This window comes from Melanerpes formicivorus, unplaced genomic scaffold (genome assembly GCF_026170545.1).
Source record: "Melanerpes formicivorus ecotype bairdi unplaced genomic scaffold, bMelFor1.0.p_v2 SCAF_24, whole genome shotgun sequence".
Classification (NCBI taxonomy): domain Eukaryota; kingdom Metazoa; phylum Chordata; class Aves; order Piciformes; family Picidae; genus Melanerpes; species Melanerpes formicivorus.
Genome location: NW_027142376.1, coordinates 6,550,077 through 6,575,779, shown reverse-complemented (window position 1 = coordinate 6,575,779; position 25,703 = coordinate 6,550,077). Strand labels below are relative to the sequence as shown.

The 25,703-nt window shown below is 48.3% G+C and overlaps 1 protein-coding gene across 4 annotated transcripts in view; it reads right to left on the bottom strand.

Moving 5' to 3' along the window:
• ELMO1 (engulfment and cell motility 1) overlaps nucleotides 1–25,703 on the bottom strand; it is a 405,265-nt gene that overhangs the window by 95,906 nt on the left and 283,656 nt on the right. The window contains exon 1 of one of the 4 annotated variants that reach the window (XM_068152732.1): nucleotides 21,669–21,981. The exons of the other annotated variants lie outside the window; for them this stretch is intronic. The gene's annotated coding sequence lies outside the window, so the exon portion shown is untranslated. Of the gene's footprint in view, nucleotides 1–21,668; nucleotides 21,982–25,703 lie in introns of those variants that run through there. 4 annotated transcript variants of the gene reach the window in all.

Sequence of the window (25,703 nt, the reverse complement as noted above, 5' to 3'; positions counted from 1 at the left end):
CAGATTGGATGTTAGGAAGAAGTTGTTCCCCATGAGGGTGGTGAGAGACTGGCACAGGTTGCCCAGGAGGTGGTGGAAGCCTCATCCCTGGAGGTTTTGAAGGCCCGGATGGATGCAGCTCTGGGCAGCCTGCTGTAGTGTGAGGTGTCCTTGCCCATGGCAGGGAGGTTGGAGCTGGCTGATCCTTGAGGCCCCTTCCAACCCTGACAGTTCTGTGATTCTATAACAACAAAAAAAGACCTACAGGAAAATGCCTGCCAATGGCATAGCACTGTGCCTGCCCCAGGAGACAGGCAGTCCTACTGCTGATGAGCCCATGGAGTGAACGTGCACCACAGGCAAACATTTGTACAGAACTGAGATGAGGAAGCCTAGGTAAGATGTTTCTTTTGAAAAGCAACTCCAGATATTATGCCTGTAAATCAATGAGTTGGTGGTGGTTGCACTGGCTGCCTCAGATGCGTAAAAATCATAGGCCTGAGATTTAGACTGCCCTCCAATGGGTCATACATGCTACAAATCTGATCATGGGCCCTCTAAGTGTCTGCCTATTTGGCTGGCATTTATTTATAAGTCATCTCCAGCTGGTAGGGATTGTTGGCAGAACTTCCATTTGCATGTAAGGCCTCCCAAAAGATAGCACTGGGTTCTCTTCCTCGATTCTAACCTCTGCCTGCTACTACTCATGACGCACAGAGTCTATTGTTTCCTCCTCAGCATTCCTTGCACTTCAAGCCCCCCACGGTCTCCTGGATTTCACACAATCAGCCAGGTTGGAAGAGACCTCCAAGATCATCAAGTCCACCTGATCACCCAACCCTATCTAATCAACCAGACCACGGCACTAAGCGCCTCATCCAGGCTTTTCTTAAACACCTCCAGGCACACCGACCCCACCACCTCCTTGGGTAGCACATTCCAAAGGGCAATCTCTCTTTCTGGGAAGAACTTCTTTCTAAGATCAAGCCTAAACTTCCTCCTGAGCAGTTTGAGACTGTATCCTCTTGTTCTGGTGCTGGTTGCCTGGGAGAAGAGACCAACCCCCACCTGGATGTGACCTCCCTTAAGGTCTCCCCTGAGCCTCCTCTTCTCCAGGTTAAATACCCCCAGCTCCCTCAGCCTCTCCTCATAGGGCTGTGCTCCAGAATCCTCATCAGTCCTTTAAGTAACCTCTGCCTGCTACTACTCATGATGCACAGAGTCTTTATTGTTTCCTCCTAAGCATTCCTTGTCCTTCAAGCCCCCCATTGTCTCCTGGACTTCTCTAAACCAGTCTTGTAAGCTGTCTTAAATTACCTGATACAGACTGGGCAAGAGAGACAGGTCCTGGCTGGTTGTGTGTGTGTGGAACACATACACACAGCACTCTCTCTCCCTACTCCCTGCACTTGTTCATGTAAGTCTTCCCTTGCTTTGGCAGCCGTTTCTTTCAAATCATTTCTTTCGGGCTCTTCATCTCTGCTTGCCGAAGGGGAACGGTGAGGCCGGCAGGCAGCTCCCAGCAGGCGCAGGAGCAGCCCTGGGAAGGAGGAGAGCAGCAAAGCTGACAGCTGTGCTTTGCCGCACGGCGCGCAGTGGTAAATCAATACCCCGGCAGCCCTGCTGCCATCTGCAGAGCTCCTGGGGCAGACAGGTTATTTATAGAAGCTTGTTTGCACAAAGCCAATATTTACCTATTGGCCCTGTCAAAATTTGCAATCCAGCTTTGCTGTTACCCTTTGCTGCTTTTCCTGTCAAGAGTGGAATTTTCCAACGGGAAATGCTGTGATGTTCTGCCCCTTCCCCACCCCTCCACCCATTCCCTTCCTGCAAGGGTTGGTTACCTTAACCATTGCAGCAGGAATGCATCTGCATTCCATGGGGCCTTGGGGATCTCCCAGAATGCTGGGAAGCTAGAGGGATCTCAGACCTAAAGAGCCCATTTCTATCTGTCTTGTTCCAGCAGCAGCAGCAGCATGACATTCACCTGCCAAGGCCAAGCTGAGATTTGAGGTTACCAGAAAGCCCAATCATCCCCACTCCCCAAACCAACAAAAAAGTTTCCCTTCCGAAAAGTTGGCTGCTGCTGGGACTGTTGTAACCACTGCCACAATTGTGTCCCTTCTGACTGCTGGGGGGTTGGACTAGATAACCTTTAAAGGTCCCTTCCAACACAAACTGTGCTGTGATTCTGTGACTTTCAAGCAGAGAAGAAGTCTTAACATGAAATTTTGGTCTATTTGCCTTTAAAAGTGACTCAAACTCTGCAGCTAAGTCCCAAGAATGAAATGCAAGGGTGATCTCCAGCCTGACTCCTTGCAGGCTGATCCTTGTATCACCAAACTACAGGCATACCTGAAGGAGATGAGAAGGAAGAAATCCCCTCTGCTTTCTGTCCCACTTTGTTCAGGGCAGAAGCTGGACTGCACTGCCAGGACAGCATGAGGCGATGGGTCTGGCTTTTGCCAGCACCTCTGGTAACTCCTCTAAGGCTGTCAGTTCCTAGGGCTGTTCTCACAGAGCATTCTATGGTTAGTGTTCTGAAAATAACAGTTCTTCTGGTGGTGAGGTTGATGTCCCTGGAGGTGTTCAAGAAAAGCCTGGATGAGGCACTTGGTGCCACGGCTTAGTTGATTCGATAGGGTTGGGTGATTGGTTGGACTGGATGATATTAGAGGTCTCTTCCAACCTGGTAGATTCTGTGATTCTGTAATCAAAGTCCTACTGAAGATGGCAATTCAACTAAGCATCATAAATCTCTACTGCTTTCCATTTCAATTAATGCAACAGGGTAATTGTTGCTACAAATCACCAAGAGGCTCAGCGTTCAGAACTAGTTCCTGAGAGCACCCTGGGCTCAACTCGAAGCAAGCTCCTCGTCGGTGAGTGCTCTGCCACACCAACCTGCACAGCCTGCAAGCTCCCAGTACAGGGCTGGAGAAAGCAGGGCAGAGCTTAAAGCAGGAGCAGCAGAAGCATTTTTCAATAAGTGGTTTAAAGAACAAGGATTAAATTATTCTGACAGATGAGTAATGTAGTCTGTGATCAGTACAGCAAATACCAATAGAAGTAGGACATGGCTTAAATACACACCAGTCTGGGAGCCTTCTGAATGATGAGGGGAGCAGGTGAAGATAAGGATGCTAAAGAGCAGCAGAGAGTCTTTCAAATTTGCCTTTTTTTTCCCCTCCCCTTTTTGTTTTAATATTAATTATTGAGCTGAAGGACTTAAACAGCTTCCTAGCCCTTGGCTAGGGAACAGAGTAAAGCCAGAAAATGGAACAAGGGAAATGTCTCACTCTTGCTTTCTCCACTGAGACTCACAAATAAAAAGGATCCTCTTCATACAATGTGGTTTCAGATGGGTTTTGAGTATTATTCAAAGAGCATGTCAAAGCCACAACAAAGTCATTCTTCCTCTTAGATAAGATCTACAAATTGCCCTCCCCCCCCTCTCCTCCCTGGGGTAAGTACCAGAGAGCCTGTAGGAAAATGATTTGTTAGACAAATGGAGCTACAGATGTGGCTTTCATCTGGTGTGCGAAGCAGGGATGTCACAGGCAAGGCAGAGACACTCAGCTGTGCAAAGCAACACTTTCAACACAGGGATTCCTCCAAAACAAAAGGCTTCTAAGGTTGCTGTTGCTGTTTGTTGGGTTTTCCCTGTTCAATTTCTGCACTAGGTATCCATCTTTGCTCTTTGCAGCTGACAACCAGGATTCATCTATGTGGTGATAAAGGCTGTGACATATGTGCACTTTATCTGCTGCATAATTCTCCTTTCCCTTAACACACACACACACACACACACACACACCCCCAGAGCATGCTATGAGACCTCTAGAGTTCAAAGGTTGTTTTGCACTCAGATGAGAAAACACAGGTTGAGTTTAAGTACTAGACTGGAGTTTGAGGTGTTCACAGAGACCCAGAAATTCTGCTTAAGTACAGGTAGCACAATATTACTCATTTGCACTCCTTCAGTGCAGGTGAATTCAAGACTTGGCAAGGCCCATTGGTTGGGTGCTATCTGAAGGTTCCTTTCTCACTTAGGATATAAAAACCCCACAAAACCCCAAACCAAAACCAACTGCGAGAAGGTCATTCCTGTTATTTAGGCACTGTGCTAATCTTCAGGTTGCATAGATCTAACCTGCTGACTGCCACATGTGCCTTTGTATGACACACCGTTGAAACCTTCCATGCACCCATTCTTCTTTTGTCTCACCAGCACTGAAGACTGGCAGCTGCTACATCTAAGAGAGTAGACAGAAGGAGCTAATGCTACAGGTGATAGAATCATAGAATGGTCTGGGTTGGAAGGGACCTCTGAAGGTCACCCAGCCCAACCCCCTCTGCAGTCAGCAGGGACATCCTGGACTAGGTCAGGCTGCCCAGAGCCCTGTTGAGCCTCACCTTGAATATCCCCAGGGAAAGGGCCTCAACCACCTCCCTGGGCAACCTGTTCCAGTCTTCCACTACCCCCATGGTGAAGAACTTGTTCCTAACATCCAATCTAAATCTGCTCTTCTCTAATTTCAAAGCCTTGCCCCTTGTCCTGTCCCTGCAGGCCTTTGCAAACAGTCTCTCTCCATCCTTCTTGTTGCCCCCTTCAGATACTGAAAGGCCACTATTAGGTCTCCCCATAGCCTCCTCTTCTGCAGGCTGAACTACCTCCCTCAGCCTGTTCTCATAGCAGAGGTGCTCCAACCCCCTGATCATTTTTGTGGCCCTCCTCTGGACCTGCTCCATCAGGTCCTTGTGTCTCCCGTGCTCACTGATGAGCCTTGCTCACGCTCAGGTTTTAAACCAATGTCATTTCAGGCTAGGAGAACAAGGTCCAAGAGGCAATTGAACACGTTGGGTACTTTTGCTTTCCTCTGCATTGCCTAGGAACTCCATGTAAGAAATGTGCTTTTCAGAGGAGACTACTTCATTTAGGAAATGAAATCCTGAGATAAACAGCTCCCTTGATCCATACCATGGCACATTACACAGGCCTCTTAGTCCCCCATATGCATCTAGATGGCTTAAAGGGCACTGGGAAATATGTCCTGAAGAGTGCAAGAAGACAAATGGAATAGAAGTTTAATGGTCCTCTCTGCTCTAATGTCTACTGCTGAGTCTCAGGGATGGGACCTGGATGACCTCAGCGATCCTTTTCAGCTCAGCATTTATTAATCTTTTCCTTTCTTGTGCCTGACTTAAAAGAAGGAAAAGGGGAAAAGCTGATTGCAGCCTTCAGCATAGTTATGTGATTAGGGTAATGAGGAAGAGACCATTTCACAAACCAGTGCACAGATTCTTTCTTTCTTTCAAGTTTCAGAGTGCAGCTGGTTTCACCCTCCCAGCTGGCAAAGAGGGCACTCTTCACCATAAGCACTCTGCTTAATCTAGGGACTTCTCAATCATGCACAGCTGAAGTGTGGCATGATTATAGGCCTTGGTCAAGTGTAGCAATACAAGATGATTTATATTAATCGGCATTCTCAACTCAAAACAAATCCAACACAACTACAGGCCTTGAAAAAAGGCTTTCTTAGTCCACCAACCACTCTCTGTCTGAAAATACCCCTTGGACAGATGGTACCAATTTAATCATAGAATCATGGACTGGGCTGGGTGGCAAGAGACATCCAAAGGTCATCCAGTCCAACCCCCTCTGCAGTCAGCAGGGACATCCTCAACTAGATCAGGTTGCCCAGAGCCCTGTTGAGCATCACAGGGAATGGGGCACCAACCACATCGCTGGGCAAGAGTTCCAGTGTTCCACTACCCTCATGCTAAAGAACTTGTTCCTAACATCCAATCTAAATCTGCTCTTTGGCTCCAGCACCTCAATGTCTTTTTTTTTTTTTGTCATGAGGGGCCAAAATTGAGCATGTACTTGAGGTGCAGACTCAGTGGTGCTGAGTACTGTGTTTCAGCCTACCTACTCTAGATCAGAATTCCATGGTTGAACACCTTGCTTTCACTTCCAGGAAACAAGACTCTGCCTTAGTGGACAAATACAAGCAACACTTACAGCTCCAGAATCACAAGCATCAGCCTGAAGGAATCCAAACTGTCCCTCAGATCACTTCCAGCAGAATGGCTCCAGAACCACAAGCAACAGCCTGAAGGAATCCCAACTGTCCCTCACATCACTTCTAGCAGAATGCCTCCAGAACCACAAGCAACAGCCCGGAGGAATCCCAACTGTCCCTCACATCACTTCTAGCAGAATGCCTCCAGAACCACAAGCAACAGCCCGGAGGAATCCCAACTGTCCCTCACATCACTTCTAGCAGAATGGCTTCAGAACCACAAGCAACAGCCTGGAGGAATCCAAACTGTCCCTCACATCACTTCTAGCAGAATGGCTTCAGAACCACAAGCAACAGCCTGGAGGAATCCAAACTGTCCCTCACATCACTTCTAGCAGAATGGCTTCAGAACCACAAGCAACAGCCTGGAGGAATCCAAACTGTCCCTCACATCACTTCTAGCAGAATGGCTTCAGAACCACAAGCAACAGCCTGGAGGAATCCAAACTGTCCCTCACATCACTTCTAGCAGAATGGCTTCAGAACCACAAGCAACAGCCTGGAGGAATCCAAACTGTCCCTCACATCACTTCTAGCAGAATGGCTTCAGAACCACAAGCAACAGCCTGGAGGAATCCAAACTGTCCCTCACATCACTTCTAGCAGAATGGCTCCAGAACCACAAGCAACAGCCTGGAGGAACCCAAATCACATCAGTTCTATCAGAACACGAGCCCTTTTTGCTCACAAACACGATTGGTGCCATTTTGTTCCCCTCATTAGGAGTGTTTTCCACCATGTCTCTTCACAGGCCTGGGTAGGCTGAGAGTGTGGCCAGGCACTGGAACCTGCTTCATTGTGAGCAGGGGAGTGGATAAGCCCAGGGAATGGAGAGAAGGCTTTTAATTAATCCAACATCAACAAAACTGCCTGAAAACACAGTGGAGAACAGAGGCTCAGCCTTCTGTAGGTCAAACCCAAGGGCTGCATTCACACCTCGGGGCAACTTCATTATCCTCAGCTCAGCTGCACAAGGGATTAATTTAACCCCCAGAAAAGGGTCAAGAGAAACTGGGAGAAGAACAGAACAAACCATTAAGAAGAGCTGTAAGGACACATGATCATGGGGTTTAGTTCAAATTCCTCCTTCCAGCTGCTGTTCTAAGGGCAAGTGTTGCATAGAGTCAATGCTACCATTTCTATTCTGCTCCTCCTGCTGTTGTCAGAGCCCACTCTTCTTTTATGCATTCTCAAATTACTTTTAATTTAAACACTTTATATTCTCAAACCCTGTAAGATCTGGTTAAAGCATTCTCCAAGGCTTGTCCACCTATTTGAATTTTTGCCTCTAAGTTCCTTAATATTAGGAAGTAATTATAAAATCACAGAATTGTCAGGGTTGGAAGGGACCTCAAGGATCACAGAATCACAGAAACAACCAGGTTGGAAAAGACCTCAGAGATCATCGAGTCCAACCTATTCCCTACTGCCTAACACCTCCTGACAACTAAACCATGGCTCCAAGTGCCATATCCAAGCCTTTCTTGAACACCTCCAGTGATGGTGACTCCACCACCTCCCTGGGCAGCACATTCCAATGGCCAATCTCTCTTGCTGGGAAGAATTTCTTCCTAACATCCAGCATAAACCTCCCCTGGCACAACTTGAGACTGTGTCCTCTTGTTCTGGTGCTGCTTGCGTGGGAGAAGAGACCAACCCCCACCTGGCTACAACCTCCTTTCAGGGAGTTGTAGAGAGCAAGAAGGTCTCCCCTGAGCCTCCTCTTCTCCAGGCTAAGCAACCCCAGCTCCCTCAGCCTCTCCTCACAGGGCTGTTCTCCAGACCCCTCCCCAGCTTTGTTGCCCTTCTCTGGACACCTTCCAGCATCTCAACATCTTTCCTAAACTGAGGGGCCCAGAACAGGACACAGGACTCAAGGTGTGGCCTAACCAGGGCTGAGTACAGGGGCACAATGACTCCCCTGCTCCTGCTGGCCACACTATTCCTGATACAGGCCAGTGTGCCCAGGTGGCCTTCTTAGCCACCTGGGCACACTGCTGGCTCATGTTCAGCCTACCATCGACCAGTACCCCCAAGTCCCTCTCTGCCTGGCTGCTCTCCAACCTCAACCTCTCCTCACAGGGCTCTGCTCCAGACCCCTCCCCAGCCTCATTGCCCATCTCTGGACACATTGAAGTCCAGGATCATCTGGTCCAACCTTTCTTGGGATAAGCACAGCCATCATTTCTCCCCAAAGCTCTCTACTCCCATCTGTAGGGATGCTGTTTCCTCCTGAAGGGGTTGGGAAAAGCCAGTGAAGGATGAAGCCAAAGGGCTGTCCACCTCCAATCTTCTGTTGAGGCATTGCAGAAGGGCTGGGCTGCCACTTATGGCAAGGCAAACCTTACTAAAGCAAAGCACTCAGTGGAAACAGTGAACTGCCAGAGCAGTAAGCAGAGCAAAGCTGTACAGCAAAAGCTCTTTTTCATGCTTCTAACTGAAGTTTGCCCAGAGGTGGGAGTCCTGACCAAGGATGGTTTTCATCACTGCCACTTTAAGGCCACCCTCAAAAGACCCAAAGAAAAGAATGACATCTAAGCATCAGACTGAACCCAACTGCTAGACTGGTCAAACTCATTTCAAAGGAAACCCAGCAACATTTGAATGACTGCTAAGATAAGCCACTCGCTATTTAAAGAGCAGAAAGTCCAGGGTGGCTCTTGATAAGACCAGCACAACTGCCTGCAGAGGGTCTGGATTAACATAGTTAGAAATGAGTGGCTAAGGATGCTGACTTACCACAGGATTAAGAACAGAGTGGACACAGAATCTCTCCCAAGCAATCCAGTGCTGCTGTTCAACACAGACAGTTTAACCTTCCTTTGTACCAAACATGAAAACAGCTGTAAAATAGCAAAAATCTGCCTTTTTTCCTTCCCTTTCAAACTCACACCTTTTCACTGGCAAAATACTTCAGAACTCAAGCTCTCCTCAAGACTTACAGCAGCAGGGTAATAACTTGGCTGGTATATCGTTAGGCTACTGTACAGCCTTGTCCTACTTAGAACTTTGTCAGTGTGGTATACATATTAATTCAGCTATGGTTGTTAAAAGATGCCTTTTAAGTCTACCTAGGATCCCAAAAAAATTAAAAATACCCTGGTAAGGGACTGGGATCTGCATGTGCTGCAGAAATTTCCATCCCCAGGGATGAGCAGAGGTCTGAAGCACAACCCTGTGAGGAGGTGCTGAGGGAGCTGGGGTTGCTTAGACTGGAGGAGTCTCAAGGGAGACCTTCTTGCTCTCTACAACTACCTGAAGGGAGGTTGTAGCCAGGTGGGGGGGTTGTCTCTTCTCCCAGGCAACCAGCAGCAGAACAAGAGGACACAGTCTCAGTCAGTGCCTGGGAAGGTTTAGGCTGGGGGTGAGGAGAAAGTTCTTCCCAGAAAGAAAGATTGGCCATGGGAATGTGCTGCCCAGGGAGGTGGAGGTGACTCCAAAAAAGGATTGGATGAGGCACTCAGTGCCAGGGTTTAGTTGTCCTGAGGTGTTGGGTGATAGGTTGGACTGGATGATCATTCTATGTTTGGATAGCAGTTGCATACTGGACTATACAATCATAGAATCAACAAGGTTAGAAAAGACCTCAGAGATCATCAAGTCCAACCTATTCCCTAATAACTAACCTAATAAGGCTCCCTCAGCCTCTCCTCACAGGGCTGTGCTCCAGACCCCTCTCCAGCTTTGTTGCCCCTCTCTGGACACCTTCCAGCAACTCAACATCTTTCCTAAACTGAAGAGCCCGGAACTGGACACAGGACTCAAGGTGTGGCCTAACCACTGCTGAGTCCAGGGCAGAATGACTTCCCTGCTCCTGCTGGCCACACTATTCCTGATGCAGGCCAGGATGCCATTGGCCTTCTTGGCAAGACAGCAATGGCAAGAGAGTAATCCCCCTGAAATCCACACAACAGCTCTTGCACCTAGCTGTGCTTAGCACAACAGGGAACTACACAACTGATTATCAAGCAACCTGTCTGATAAATGCACTTGGGTTAATGGTCTCTTCTCTCTCTCATACACACAGAGATAGCTGGAGAAAAAGAAAAACACAAACCAACCAACCAACCAAAAAAGCCACAGAAAACAATCCAGAGAACTAAGTTGTAAAAGCTGTAACTAAGACACTGCTTTCCTCCATGCCTACAATAACATAGCAGCCTCCTTTCTAGCCATTACAGCAAGTCTCCTGCCAGTGCACTGCTGAGTTAAAATAGATGTAAACACGTTGCAGCCAGAATGAGAGAGCCAAGCATTCACAGCAGGGCTTGATTATCAACCTGTCATGATCTAAACCACACAAGTCTACTTCTGCTGAGTCAATGTGCTTTTAAAAATAGCAGATCCTTTTGACTTCCACAAGCACGTTCCCCGTGTCTTGGAGGCTGTTTAGGGTTAGCATGAACTATTTTTAGGCAGCAATGAATAGGAGGAAGCCCTCAGTCTGCTCTCTTACTGCTCACTGCAGGTAAGAGGAGCTTGCAAAGGTTTTCAGCAAAATCTCTGCCATCTCTTGACAAAACTGGAATGATCACCAGGGGACAACTGCAGAGCAGAGAGATGAGATCAGTGCTGTTGGAATGATGGAACTGTGTGATTGACTGTGCTGCTGGGCTGCAGCAGCCAACTTGGCTGCAAGTCCTTCTTGCTTTTTCTTCCTTTCTCCTTGCATCCAAGAGCAAAGCAAGCAACAAGCTGTTATCCCTAGTGGAACAAACATTCCTTTTTATCTATCAGTAACCAAAATTGCTGCCTGGTCTGTGTCTGACTCACACAGAGCTCTTGGACAGCTCGGTTGCTTTTGGAGGAGGTGCCTCTTGACTCACTTCAGGGTACAATCTGACCACTTCACAAGGAAGACTGAAATCAGCCTGAAACTGATGGGATTTTCAGCACTTATTTTAACACAGCCAAGGATTCACCTCCTGACCTTCTGGTGTTCCTTTTAAGTAGCTCCTGAGTTTGCACCCTAAGCACTATGATCCTATAAGCAAGGAATACTGCTGAGGTGACTGGAATTGCAAAGCAAGACCACTGTGCTCTGACCTAAACCCACCCCCTCGACCTGCTGCAACCACCTTTCATGGGTGCTCTGTGACAGTGGCCACAGGTAGGTGCTCCAAATGGCCTGTGGTATCAGAGCTCTACAACCAACTCATTAGGTTACACAGTTTGCCAGCACTAATGATGCAGAGGCAATGATGAGGACACCAGACCAAAGCTATGATCTGAAAGGATCTGGATTCAGGCCCAGGTGTCTGCCTGTGCAGGAGATCATGACGAACTGTGCAGGTTTCTCCACAATCAGAAGCACTACACACCGTGGTCACTACCAGCAACTGCAGCAACCCCTGGGATTTTGGTGCTATGAAACCTTTAGATCACAGCTCTGGCAAACACTGGAACAAGCAGCGACTGAGCTTTGGTGTTTAGGTTCAAAATCATACAGAATTAGTTGTGGGACTTTCCTACCCTTTTCATACTACCCATCTGTCTTGTATCTCTTTGGAAAAAACCACAAAAACCAAACACCAAAAGCCTGCATTCAATGACCAATAGCCAGTAACAGTCAACAGAAAATGACCATTTCCTTCTTGGTTGAAACCTGAAAGCAAAGTGCTTTATAACCTGAAAATTCTTGGACACACATCCACCAACTGGTTGCCTTCTCACATCAAAGAGAAATGCTAATGTTCAGATCTGTGTGTTTGAAACACTTGATATTTACTCCACCAAGGAGATTCTTGATTAGAAGTTGCTCTATTATATCATAGAACTGCTTAGGTTGGAAGGAACCTCAGAGATCATCTACTCCAACCTCCCAGACATGGGCAGGGATGCCTCTCAATGAGATTCAGCTGCTCAAGACCTCATTCAACCTGGCCTTCAACACCCACAAACAAGAGGCAGCCACAGCCTCCCTGTGCAGCCTGTTCCAGAGTCTCACCGCCCTTCTACTGAAGAACTTCTTCCTAAGCTCCAGTGTAACCCTGCTCTCCTTCAGCTTCAAACCATTCCCCCTTCTCCTGTTGCTAGACACCCTCATGAAGAGTCCCTCTGCAGCCTTTCTGTAGAATCCCTTCAGGTATTTGGAATGCAGCTGTGATTATATCTTAAATATATAATGAAATCCAAAGCCTTTCCATGCACTGGGCTGGAATCTTTAGCAGTATGTTTAGCAGAATGTTACTGGGATTGGTGCAAAATTCAGCCTGGAGGCCCATGACTTTGGAATGATGGCAGTCTTGCACACTAATGTGGGCTGATAGGTAATTTCATGCATGAAGAAGCAGAACTTACTTTGAGGTTCATGTGCACCATCTCTGTACCATTAGAAACGAGCATAATTCCACTTGCATTTCAAAGTGAGGCTTTAGACATCCTGAGCATGACCCCAAAACATTGTGCTGTTGCTTGAGATAGGCTGATGATTTGAACAAGGGATTTTAAAAGGTAAGTTGGGATGTGAGAACAAAGGAATTTATTTCTGAATGCCCTTTCTTCTCCTCTATCAAATATTTAACTGGCTCATAATAGCATTAAGGCAGAAAACCTCAAGAGCAGCTGTTAACATATAAATACAACTTCTCACTGCAGCATGCAGTTACAAAGCATCAGAGGCAGGTATCTAACTCAACCCCTTGCCTATTTTGTCTATGCACCAAAGCAGCTAGTGGTGGAAGAGTGAAAGATGTCATGGGCATCACATACCTCTTTGCAGCTGTAGCTGTTTCAAAGCATGGCTCTGACAGCCTGAACAGGCAATAGAGAGTCTCACATCAGGGAGGCTCCCCTAAAGCTGAGTGGAGCTTCTGTCAGCCAAATGGTGACTATGGGAAGTGGGGAGGAGAACATCCCTCCTGAAGGCAGGAGGAGAGTCAAGAGAGAATTCCCTTTGATCTGTGGTCCTCCTCCCCTGTGGCTAGTGCCAAAGGTCCCTTTTAACCTCTTGTGTTGAATACTGGGACCGTGAATTAGTTTTCTTGCCCATCAAGGTTCTTCCAGCCACAACACTCCTCAGCGGCACGCTGAATCACCAGCTGCAGAGGTGATAACCTTGTGCTGGAGACAAAAATCAGGATGTGCTTCCAGGGGTGCAGGGCAGTAGCTCCAGCAGGCTCCAGCTAGCTAAAGCCAAGGGCTCTGCTGTGGCTTGTGATGAAGGCTGGGGTGCAAGGCAGTGAAACTGCACACCATGACTCAACTGTGCCAGCTGTGGCAGTCCCTCAGGAAGTACTCACAAAGCTGTGCCAAAAGAAGGGTAGAACCTGGGAAAGACACCACACCTTGACAAAATAGAATAGACTAGAATAGAAGTAACCAGGTTGGAAAAGACCTTTGAGATCATCCAGTCCAACCTATCACCCAACACCATCTAATCAACTCAACCATGGCACCAAGGGCCATATCCAGGCTTTTCTTAAACACTTCCAGGGATGGCAACTCCACCACCTCTCTGGGCAGCACATTCCAATGGCCAATCTCTCTTGCTGGGAAGAATTTCTTCCTAACATCCAGCCTAATCCTCCCCTGGCACAGCTTGAGACTGTGTCCTCTTGTTCTGCTGCTGCTTGCCTGGGAGAAGAGACCAACCCCCACCTGGCTACAACCTCCCTTCAGGGAGTTGTAGAGAGCAATGAGGTCTCCCTGGGCCTCCCCTTCTCCAGGCTAAGCAATTCCAGCTCCCTCAGCCTCTCCTCACAGGGCTGTGCTCCAGACCCCTCCCCAGCTTTGTTGCCCTTCTCTGGACACCTTCCAGCAAGTCAACCTCCTTCCTTAACTGAGGAGCCCAGATCTGGACACAGGACTCGAGGTGTGGCCTAACCAGGGCTGAGTACAGGGGCAGAATGACCTCCCTGCTCCTACTGGCCACACTGCTCCTGATACAGACCAGGATGCCATTGGCCCTCCTGGCTGCCTGGGCACACTGCAGGCTCATGTTCAGCCTACCATAACCCAGTACCCCCAGGTCCCTCTCTGCCTGGCTGCTCTCCAGCCACTCTTACCCCAGCCTGTAGCACTGCCTGGGGTTGTTGTGGCCAATGTGTAGCACCTGGCACTTAGTTATGTTCAATCCAAAGGCAACACACAGTAACAGCAGCTTCTGCAGCAGCTTCCCTTAGGCTGCAGGCAGAAAGCCCCAGCCTCGAGTCAGAGCCTTATTAACTTCCCCAGCAACGCAGTGCTAGAGCTGTAGTTGTGGGCATGGAGAAGAAATTCTATTTTTATTTATGTTTTTGAGCCTGCTTAATTACCTTGGTGAAGCTAACAAATAAGGAAACCTTCTGCTGCTTCTGAACAGAGGAGCTGCAGCTAATCCTGAGAGTCTTCCCTTGGTTTCCAGGCTCCGTGGGTGCGTGGCTTTTCCAAACGTGAACTTGGGCCTTTCCCTCTCTTTTTTTTTCCACCATTTCCCCCTTCTTCCTTTTTCTTTTTTGAATATCCATTTCATTCTCACAGGTGTCAGAATACAGTGCCAGCTTTGATCTTGCTGGAGATAACTATATAGGGGTAGATTCTTGTTCCTGAAATGCAGTCTGGGAGTGGATCCAGAGGTCAAGCCAGGAGGCGACATATATGTGAAAAAGTCGCTGAGAAGAAAATCCCTTTGTGTGGCTGCTAATGTGCCTCTGGATGTGAATCTGGAGATACCTAGCTGTGAAAGCTTCCCTCTGTATCATGGTGCTCTCCAAGCCTCAAGAAAATGGGAGTTCAAAGAGAAGGGAAGACGAAGGGAGTTGGGTTTACAGCTGTGGAACAAGCACTTCCTTTGTCACATCAAAAGCGCTGATAAAAGCAGCCCAACGATTCAGCAGAAGGAGGATATTATTTGATGTATTAATTTGACAGTGTGCTAACACTGATACAAAGATCTCCTTTTTCACCTCATTACATGATTGATTTTGTGCATTACAGAGGAGTTTAAAGCACCCAGACTCCAGCTAATCAAAGTCCAACTTCACAGGAAGGTCCTGTGTGTCCTCTGAGGTCTGACTTTCACGTGGGGTTTTTTTTCAAACCACCAAATTCTTCAGTGGTGAAAGCTGCCAGGATTTGTGTGAAGCCTACAAGTTCCAGGAAGAAGGGATCTTTGCCCTGCAGACTTTTCAAACTGCTGCAGATATATTGCAGCATGTATGGGTTTCACAGGATAAGGATACCACAGATGCATAACATGATCTGTTTTCAGAGGGAATGTCCTGACCCGCTTGGAACTTCGGTAGGCAGATGCTGCTGCACTGCAAAGAGTAAATATGGAAGAGAAAGCACTCTCAAGTTACGTTATAGAGTCATAGAATCAACCAGGTTGGAAGAGACCTCCAAGATCATCCAGTCCAACCTATCACCCAGCCCTATCTAATCAACTAGACCATGGCAATAAGTGCCTCATCCAGGCTTTGGTGGCTTTTGGCTCTTGATAAAGAATTCAAGACTTCCTGATATAAAGCCAATCATGGAATGGTTTGGGTTGGAAGGGACCTTTAAGAAGAACCTTGATGATCTTCAGTTCCCCACAGTGAGCAGGGACATGTTCATCTAGATCAGGAGGCTCCAGCAGGTTGATGTTCTTTTTGTGCTAAGGACTCCAAACATTTCATTCAATCCTTCTACCCATCATGCTTCTCCTCACAGGAGCATGTCCCCGTGAAGGGCTGTAGTTCCTCCACAGCTACCTGAAGGGAGGTTATAGCCAGGTGGGAGTTGGTCTCCTCTCCCAGGCAACCAGCACCAGAACACAGGACAGTCTCAAGATGTGCCAGGGGAGGCTTAGGCTGGAGGTGAGGGGAAAGTTCTTCCCAGAAGGATTAATTTGCCATTGGAATGTGCTGCCCAGGGAGGTGGTGGAGTCACCATCCCTGGAGGTGTTCAAAAAAGGCTTGGATGTGGCACTTTGAGCCATGGTTTAGTTGTCAGGAGATGTTGGGTAATAGGTTGGACTTGATGATCTCTGAGGTCTTTTGCAACCTGGTTGATTCTATGATTCCTAATGAATGATGAGGGGTGCGCACTTCCTTTCCTCAACTGGGGAACAAAACATCTGGAGTGAAAGAAGACAGAGCAGAGGAGGAGGAGCTCAGCTCCACTGAGAACAGGATACTCCAAGAGGTTTCAGGAAAATCATCTCAAGGGAAAGTGACTTTAAAAATTCTGCTTGTGGCCATACACTGCTGCTGTTGCCACCATTCCACAGCAGCAGGATATTACTTTATTAGGGTATTCTAATTCTCTGGAAGACATCAAGTGTAGAAAGACACCTGAAACTTCTTGCTTTGACATTTATGCAATTAAGAACAATAAAAAGTGGTGGTTTGGGGTTTTGTTTAAGAGACAAAATAAATGGACAGCATAAAAGCTGCAGGCTTGGATGTCAGGCTTCAGGGTGTCAGGGAGTGATAGGACTGGGGGGATGGAGCAAAACTAGAAATGGGTAGATTCAGATTGGAAGTCAGGAAGAAGTTGTTCCCCACGAGGGTGGTGAGAGACTGGCACAGGTTGCCCAGGGAGGTGGTGGAAGCCTCATGCCTGGAGGTTTTTGCAGCCAGGCTGGATGTGGCTGTGAGCAAGCTGCTGTAGTGTGAGGTGTCCCTGCCCATGGCAGGCGGGGTTGGAACTGGCTGATCCTTGAGGTCCCTTCCAACCCTGACAATTCTGTGATTCTATGTCTGTGCTTCTGGGGGCTTGTGCTGGGCTAACCTCTAATTGCAGACAATAACATACATGAGGTAGTGACACACGAGTCCTCTCTATGAGGCCACTCCTGAACTCCTGCCAAAAACCCAAAATCCCTCTGCACAGCACTCAGTGCTTCAAGACAATGGAAGAATAATGACAGGGCTGTAAAATGTGCTGTAATTGACAGTTCTTATTGTTCTGAAAACTTTTTGTGATGCACAGGAGTTTCCAGCTCAGCACTGCAGAGTGCTGAACAAAACGGGTGTCAGGCAAATCAATGGGCTCTCACCAGCCACCCGCCTTCGCTTTAGTGCTCTCCTATTTTTATTCTGGGCTGGGTGTTGCTTTGTTGTGTGCACTTTGCCATCTGAGATGAGGTCCTGTGTGTGCTCAACAGGGAGACAGAGCTTTCCGGGACTCGGCATGATGCTCGATGTAAGCTGTGAAGGGCCCGGAGAATAAATCTGACGAGGAATGACTGAGGGAGCTGGGGATGAGTAGTTTGGAGAAGAGGAGGCTGAAGGGAGACCTCATTGCTGTCTACAAGTACCTGAAAGGACATTGTGGAGAGGCTGCTGCTGGTCTCCCAGATAATCAGGGATAGAACAAGAGGGAATGGCCTCAAGCTGTGATGGGGTAGGTTTACACTGGACATTAAGACAAGTTTTTCCCAGCAAGAGTGGTCAGGGATTGGAATGAGCTGCCCAGGGAGGTGGTAGAGTCCCCAAGCCAGGATGTGTTTCAAGGTGGTTAGGATGTGGTGCTCAAGGTTATGGTTTAGGGATGAACTTTGTAGGGTTCTGGGTTGGACTTGGTGATGCTGAGTCTTTTCCAACCTGAACATTTCTGATTCTCGCATAGAGCAGCTTTGCCTAAAACCACATTTTGTTGCCTCCTCCCCACAGACTGCAGGAACTGTTGTCATTTGAGTAGTTGGTTTCCTTTGGAGTTTCATTATGACTGCAGTTCTTTAGGCTGTAAACACATCAAACCACCTAAAGGCAAGTCCTTGGTTTGTAGTTTGTGTAAAAGTTGTACCTACCCACCTGAAGGATGAGGTGAAACCAAGAGTACAGCTGAGGCACAACTGAGGGCTGGTGGCTTGAGTACCTGCTCAGCTACAACATGAATGGCCACAATGCTTGTGGTGAAGCTGCAGGAGGGTTAAGATCCAGGGAAAGAATGAAGTATTCAGATGTAGTATCTCTGGACACATACAAAGCTTCCCTTCTGGATCTCTGCTCTACGCTTCCAGTATAGCATGGGAAGAGAAGTCATCCTGCCCCTGTACTCAGCACTGGTCAGGCCACACCTTGAGTCCTGTGTTCAGTTCTTGGCTCCTCAATTTAAGAAGGATATTGAGACTCTTGAATGTGTCCAGAGAAGGGCAACAAAGCTGGGGAGGGGTTGCTGAGGAAGCTGGGGTTGCTTAGCCTGGAGAAGAGGAGGCTCAGGGGAGACCTTCTTGCTCTCTGCAACTACCTGAAGGGAGGTTGCAGCCAGGTGGGGGTTGGTCTCTTCTCCCAGGCAACCAGCAGCAGAACAATAGGACACAGTCTCAAGCTGTGCCAGGATAGATTTAGGCTGGAGGTGAGGAGAAAGTTCTTCGCAGAGAGAGAGATTGGCCATTGGAATGTGCTGCCCAGGGAACTGGTGGAGTCACCGTCCCTGGAGGTGTTCAAGAGGGAATTGGACGTGGCACTTGGAGCCATGGTTTAGTTAGTCATGAGGTGTTGGGTATTAGCTAATAGGTTGGACTTGATGATCTCTGAGGTGTTTTCCAACCTGGTTGATTCTGTGATTCTAAGGCTCGGCCAGCAAGCAGAGGGTAACACTCTGACATTTAAACCCCGTGGCAAACAGTCAAAACCTCTGGAATACACATTCCCCTCCGGCTTCTAACATTGCTGTTGCTGAGGCAAACAGGGAGGAATAATAACCTTCTGCCTCTGTGAAACTCTTGCCCTTCCAAGAACAACGTAAGCGTAAGCTTGCAGATCGGATCAATGTCTGGTGGCTTCTCGTGCAAGCCAGTGGAGACATGCCAATTTGGTCTGGCACCAAGAGTTTTAGAAGACATATGAGCCCATCAAACACAAGTGTTTTCCAATGCAACCAATTAAAGCTACCCCAAGATAGCATTTTTTTCAGCTCCTGCATCCTCCCAACTGCTGCCAGCATGCCACAGCTCTCACTGAAGCCTACTCACTCCTCTGTTGCTGGAACTCTTACAGCCTGGGAATCTGAAATACCTCTCCCACATAGATCATCCCCAAGCAGTAACGACAGGCAACAGTTCTCTGCATCATCAGGTCAAAAACTTAATGCAAGCCTGGCTTTGACTGCCACATGAGGTTTTTCTACCTCAGACCTGAGGGTTTGAAGCCCTCAGTCAGACTGATCCACTGCACTATCCGAAGCTTAGCAGTGAGAGCTCTCTCTCACTCCCTGTCGCCCTCCTTTTATCTGCTAATGCACAGGGATAGACAAGCAAACAAATCCTTGCAAACAAGGTTATGGGAGATACAGGAACTCTATCAGCCACATGGTATTTGCCTAATACCAGTGACTAAACTTGAGAGGTTTATGTTGTTTGAACTGTATCCTCAAAGCACTAACAAGAACAAAAATACCATCTTGAAGAGTTGCAGTGACCTTAAAAGACAACGTTCTCCTAGGCTTCCCACAGTACCAGTCAGAAAATAAAGCAGAAGGTAGCAGGTACAGAATTAAAAACCCCCAAAAGGTGCAGTGGAGAATCATTTAGATGCATCCCAAAGGTGTTCAAAGAGACCAGCCTGGGGGCAGAGAGAAGCCATGCCCAAGCGTGCAAGAGTCCAAGCTGTCCCTCAGCTTCATATAGAATATCTCAGCCTAGATCAAAGGTTCCCCCTCCAGGACAGGCAGTGGGCACATCACTCTGTCTCAGACGCTGTACACCATAGGATTTTCAGCTACATCCATGCTAAATAAATACAAATGAATGGTACAAGTCCCTGGGGAAGGTGACATAGCAGCCAAATATCTGCTTCATTGCCAAAAATCTCATTCTTGGCACCTGCACCTCTGCTAACCAGGAAGAAGTGTTGCAATCAGTGCTAACAGTTACCTTTGTGCACAGATGGGGAAAATTATGGTGGGCTTAAGCCTACTGCCATAGGATGCCTGAGGTGATCATTTCAGTAAGTGGTGACCCCAACATTCCCAGGAAACACAGGGAGAAGTGACTTACATCTCTACCTTCAGATAAGGAATTCATTCAGGTTTAATGAGGAGCCCTCCTGCATTTGTGACACATCTGGTTTGGTTAAGCATTCAAAAGCACACAGGGGAGCTAAATACAGCCTTCACCAGCAGATACTCTCAATGTATTGATGCACTGAATTCTACCTTCTGTATTTTCCTAATTTGTTTTGATCAAACAGCCACATTTTTTCCCCCAGCATCAGCTCTGAGGTGACACTGATTCCTTTAACCAAAGGGACACACCTTTCTGCCACGACTTGCAAGGCACTGTCTCAAAAGCCCTTAGTTAAGCCATACCTTAAAAAGGAAATAAAAACAGAGTTAAAAATCACACCCTCAGATTCCCAGGCAGCAATGTGGCTTCCCAGCAGCTCCTGACACTGGGAAAGGAAGTTGTGTGTTTAGTTCTAAAATGAACACAGGACATCAAGAAATGGATCCCTCAAAAGCAGACAGCTTCATGTGATGCTTGCACCTAGTTCTGGTTACTACCAAATTCCAGATACCCATTGACTACCTCAGGCACAGAGTGAAAAAGCAGAAAGTTGTTTTTTTTCCTCTACCTTTTTGTTCTTGTTTCTGTACCTTCTGTGTATTTTCACAAACCAGATAAGATGACTACAGCCTCTGAGAGGGTTAAGCAGAGAGCCATCCATGAGCTCCGTGTAGCAAAGCTCCCGGTTTAATGACAAATACCTGATAAAGCAGGAACAATGCTGAGGCAAATCCACGGCTGGTGTAACTCAAGTAACCCCAGAGGCTCAGAGGGGACAGATTTGCACACACACACCCCCTCCTCCCCCTTCTAAATATACCATTTCTGCTTTACAGAATCAAAAGCAGAGTGCCGGCAGGCAAAGGAATCAACTTCTAACTCATGCCCCACAACGGTGAGAAAGCAAACTCTCTGCACTTTTCACGTACTCACCTGTTTCAGCACCAAACAGGGAAGCTTTTGAATCAAATGTGGTTTGTACCAGCCCCCTCCAAAGAAGAAATTTCATTTATTTAAAACCCCAAACCAAGACAAAGGGCAGGGAAAGCAACGGTTCTCTCTGGAGAACACAGAGATGAATGATGAGCAACTCGTGTTTCCTCGGCTCGGGTCTGAACTAGTGCTTGACAAACCGTTGCAATAACCTGCCTGTGGTTGTTACACCAGCACCACCGATGCTGCTGGCTACACAGAGGCACCTTGGACTTGTCTGCCTCTTACATTCTGCTCCATGTGGCTCACTTTCCTTCTCAAACACAGTATTACAGAATGTTAGGGGCTGGAAGGGACCTCGAGAGAGCACCCAGTCCAACCCCCCCACCAGAGCAGGATCACCTCTACCAAGTCACACAGGAACTCATCCAGGTGGGTCTTGAATATCTCCGGAGAGGGAGACTCCACAACGCCCCTGGGCAGCGTTCTGAAACGCCTCAGGGAACAGAGCATCCGTCCACGGACCACATTTTAATGAGGCTGAACAACCACCAAGGCTATGCAAACAGATCACTACTTTGCCCGACGCCTCAACCCGTTAGGAAGAGCAAGGTCTCCCTCCACGCCGAGCAGAACCGAGAAATCCTTCCTGCTCTGTGCAGCGCTTATCGATTTGCTTTTTGCCATCCCTCGACCCCGCTTATTTATCTGTGCCCGGGCTGAAGCGGCAGGGTGAAGTGGAGGGATTTACTTACAGAGATCCCGTAGCTCCATCGCTGCCGATGACAAATTGGCCTCCCACACGCCCGCGAGCGAATGACTTAATGCTGCTTTCTGCGGCAGGCACAATGTGCGCGCCCGGCAGATGGTCCCCGACGAAGCTCTCTAAGGAGATCCGTCCTCGGCGGAGCCATGGGAGAGGAGCCGACACCCCCTCACCCCCCCGCCTCCTCCTTTGCACACCTTAGCCTGCTCGCTGTGGCCAGCGTGTAGCTTTGCTTATGTGGTGGGTACCTGAGTGCCCATCAGGCTCCCATTGGCACGGCCAGGCGGCGGCAGCCAATCGCAGCCCGCTCCCGTGCCGGGGAAACTCCTGCCCATTTATTTAGCATCTCGGGAAACCATATTTCCGAGGGGGAAAAAACCCACACCGCTCCCCCAGCATCCTACCATCAGAACGGGAGGAAAGGAAATAAATCAGAGCTCCCCATCCCTGGGTGTCTCTCGCCTGATGTTTTTTTCCCAGCGAGGCAGCATCGGTAGGGACCCGGCCCCGGCGTCCACCCTGGCGGGGGCCGCGGGGGAGCGCGCCAGAGCTCCACAATTACTCGCTCCATCGCCATGGAAACAGCCTGGATGCAGCGGGCTGGATTTGTGTAGCACATCTGCTGCCAGGCTCATAATCAACTGCAATCTCCTCTCTTTCTCTTCCCCCCCCTCCCCACCCCCCCATCCCCCCTCCCACCCCCCCCCCCCCCCCCGCTCTGGCTGCTTATTTGATTGTGAGTTTGCTTTCTCTTTTCGTGCATGCTGGGAAAGTACACACAGAGCCCTGCACCCACAGAGCCCTGCACCCACAGAGCCCTGCACCCACAGAGCCCTGCACCCACAGAGCCCTGCACCCACAGAGCCCTGCACACACAGAGCCCTGCACACGCTGCCTTTCTCCCTTACATGCATGCATATGAACACAAGTCCATAAGAGGTATTCATTTGCATGCATTTGCTGAGGAGCTACCTTCACCCCTCCAATTCTTTTCCCCAATTCTCCAGGGCAGAGGAGGAGGAGCAGTGAGCAGCTGTATGATGTTTGCTGCCAGCCAGGTTCAAACCACAGCAGCACCCAAGTAACAGACATTAGCTGCATTTCAAGTTTGAGTAGCGAACCAACACAAGACAAGACTGCTGTATATGCCACCAAAACACTGCATTTCACCTTCCAGTTCTAGAAACTGCATCTGTGGAAAATGAGGTCAAAATAACATGCAACTATTATGAAACTTCCCAAGGAATCTGCTGGTTTGCCAGTGGGCTTCCAAAATTGTATCTGGCACTCACAGATGGTGACCTGAGACTTCAGGAGACTAATTCTGCACTGGATGTTCCCTACCCTGCCTGGGGCCTGATGACACATGCCACCTGGAAAACTTCACACACAACAGGGTTGGTACCCAGGGATCCAGATCTCTGTCCTACCTTCTGATAATGTAAGAAAGGAGAGATGACTAGGCCAGAGGAGGGAAGGAAGCAACATTTGAGAGAGAGAAAAGACTCCTAGGCCGGTTGGGGGTAATTTATGGCTGCTCCTCAGACTTCCTCTGGGACACCTGAAAAAAGAAAACCACCTTCACCCTCTCCATGCTTCTGTTATTGAAGCTGCAAAGTGGAGAGAATCCTTAAATGTATCCATTTCCATTACAAAGATAAGCCCAGAAAGACCACGAGAGACTGGTACATTGTTATAACGATGTCAGAGAAGAATTTCAGGTGGGAAAAAGGAGGATATGTTCCTTATGCATGAGCACTTATTTTCAGAATAGGAAGAAGAATAAAAAATGAAGGTCCTTCTGAAATGAAATACAAGAACACACCAACAAAACCCCTCACCCCACACTCCTGTATCGCTCTGATGTCTCCTACTTGGGCCTAATCCAGAGTGCAGGAAGGCCTCTGAAGCCCATGATCTAGTGCTGAAGGGGATGAGCATGAGCAGGGAGCTACACCAGGAGATCTGGCTTTTCAGGGCACCAGTCCCTTGGTTGTCATTTTTGACAGAGAAACAAGCTTTTAAAAGAAAATTTTTAATGGCTTAGGCTGCCACAAGAATTCTTTCTTGCAAAGCTGTTCTTCTGGTTTTCATCCTGCTTGGGCAGAATCCAAGGGCATGAGATTGAACACATCCAAGTGCTGCATTCTGCACATTGGCCACAGCAACCCCAGACAGTGCTACAGGCTGGGGTCAAAGTGGCTGGAGAGCGGCCAGGCAGAGAGGGACCTGGGGGTGCTGGTTGATGGTAGGCTGAACATGAGCCTGCAGTGTGCCCAGGCAGCCAGGAGGGCCAATGGCATCCTGGTCTGTATCAGGAACAGTGTGGCCAGCAGGAGAAAGGAGGTCATTCTGCCCCTGTACACTGCACTGGTTAGGCCACACCTCGAGTCCTGTGTCTAGATCTGGGCCCCTCAGTTTAGGAAAGATGTTGACTTGCTGGAGGGTGTCCAGAGAAGGGCAATAAAGTTGGTGAGGGGTTTGGAACACAAGCCCTATGAGGAGAGGCTGAGGGAGCTGGGGCTGCTTAGCCTGGAGAAGAGGAGACTCAGGGGTGACCTTATTGCTCTCTACAACTACCCTAAGGGGGGGGGCTGTAGACAGGCAGAGGTTGGTCTCTTCTCCCAGGCAAGCAGCACCAGAACAAGAGGACACAGTCTCAGGTTGCGCTAGGGGAGGTTTAGGCTGGAGGTTAGGAGGAACTTTTACACAGAGAGAGTGATTGCCCATTGGAATGGGCTGCCTGGGGAGGTGGTGGAGTCACCATCCTTGGAGGTGTTCAGGAGGAGACTTGACAGGGTGCTTGGTTGCATGGTTTAGTTGGTTGGGTGGTGTTGGATGATAGGTTGGACGCGATGATCTTGAAGGTCTCTTCCAACCCGGCCTATTCTATTCTATTCTATTCTATTCTATTCTATTCTATTCTATTCTATTCTATTCTATTCTATTCTATTCTATTCTATTCTATTCACCATTGCTATGACTGCTACCCTGAGCTTTCAGGCTTTTGTGGTCACTCTTTCAGTTCTGAAGCACTAAACTGTGGCAGGATGTTCAATGTGCATTTCAGGGCAAGGGTAGCTGATTTAAAAGCTAAGATTTGCTGGTGAGACTTGATGGGGAAAAAAGGCAACCTGTCCAGCTCCATCTCTCTCCCATTCCCTCCTTCCACCTAAATCACACAGGGGAGAGGGTGGTCTGAGGATGTGGAGCTTATCCCATCATTTGCATGTGAATACTGAAGCAGTTCAGTGGTTCCAGCTGTCATTTTGCCAGCTGTTATTGTTGCCTCTTATGGACTGGAAGTGCTGTCAATACTACGTAGAGCTTAAACCAGTCACAGACAAACCATAAATAAATGGATAAAATGCTACTGGACAACAAAAAAACACAACTGGCACATTGCTAGTTTCCTCAGTTTAGGAAAGATGTTGAGTTGCTGGAAGGTGTCCAGAGAAGGGCAACAGGGCTGGAGAGGGGTCTGGAGCACAGCCCTGTGAGGAGAGGCTGAGGGAGCTGGGGTTGTTTAGCCTGGAGAAGAGGAGGCTCAGGGGAGACCTTCTTGCTCTCTACAACTCCCTGAAGGGAGGTTGCAGCCAGGTGAGGGTTGGTGTATTCTCCCAAGCAAGCAGCACCAGAACAAGAGGACACAGTCTCCAGCTGGGCCAGGGGAGGTTTAGGCTGGATGCTAGGAAGAAATTCTTCCCAGAAAGAGAGATTGGCCATTGGAATGTGCTGCCCAGGGAGGTGGTGGAGTCACCATCACTGGAAGTGTTTAAAAAGAGCCTGGCTGAGGCACTTGGTGCCATGGTTTAGCTGATTAGATGGTGTTGGGTGACAGGTTGGACTGGATGATCTCAAAGGTCTTTTCCAACCTGGTTAATTCTGTATTCTGTCTCTAGACTGAATTTCTGGTGTCTTTTTAAGCCATTGTTAAACCTGGAGAGATTACTAACCAGATAAATTGTTCCTTCCTGTTGCATGGTATGCAGAGTTCAGAACTTTCTGCTAGGCTGTGCCTGGT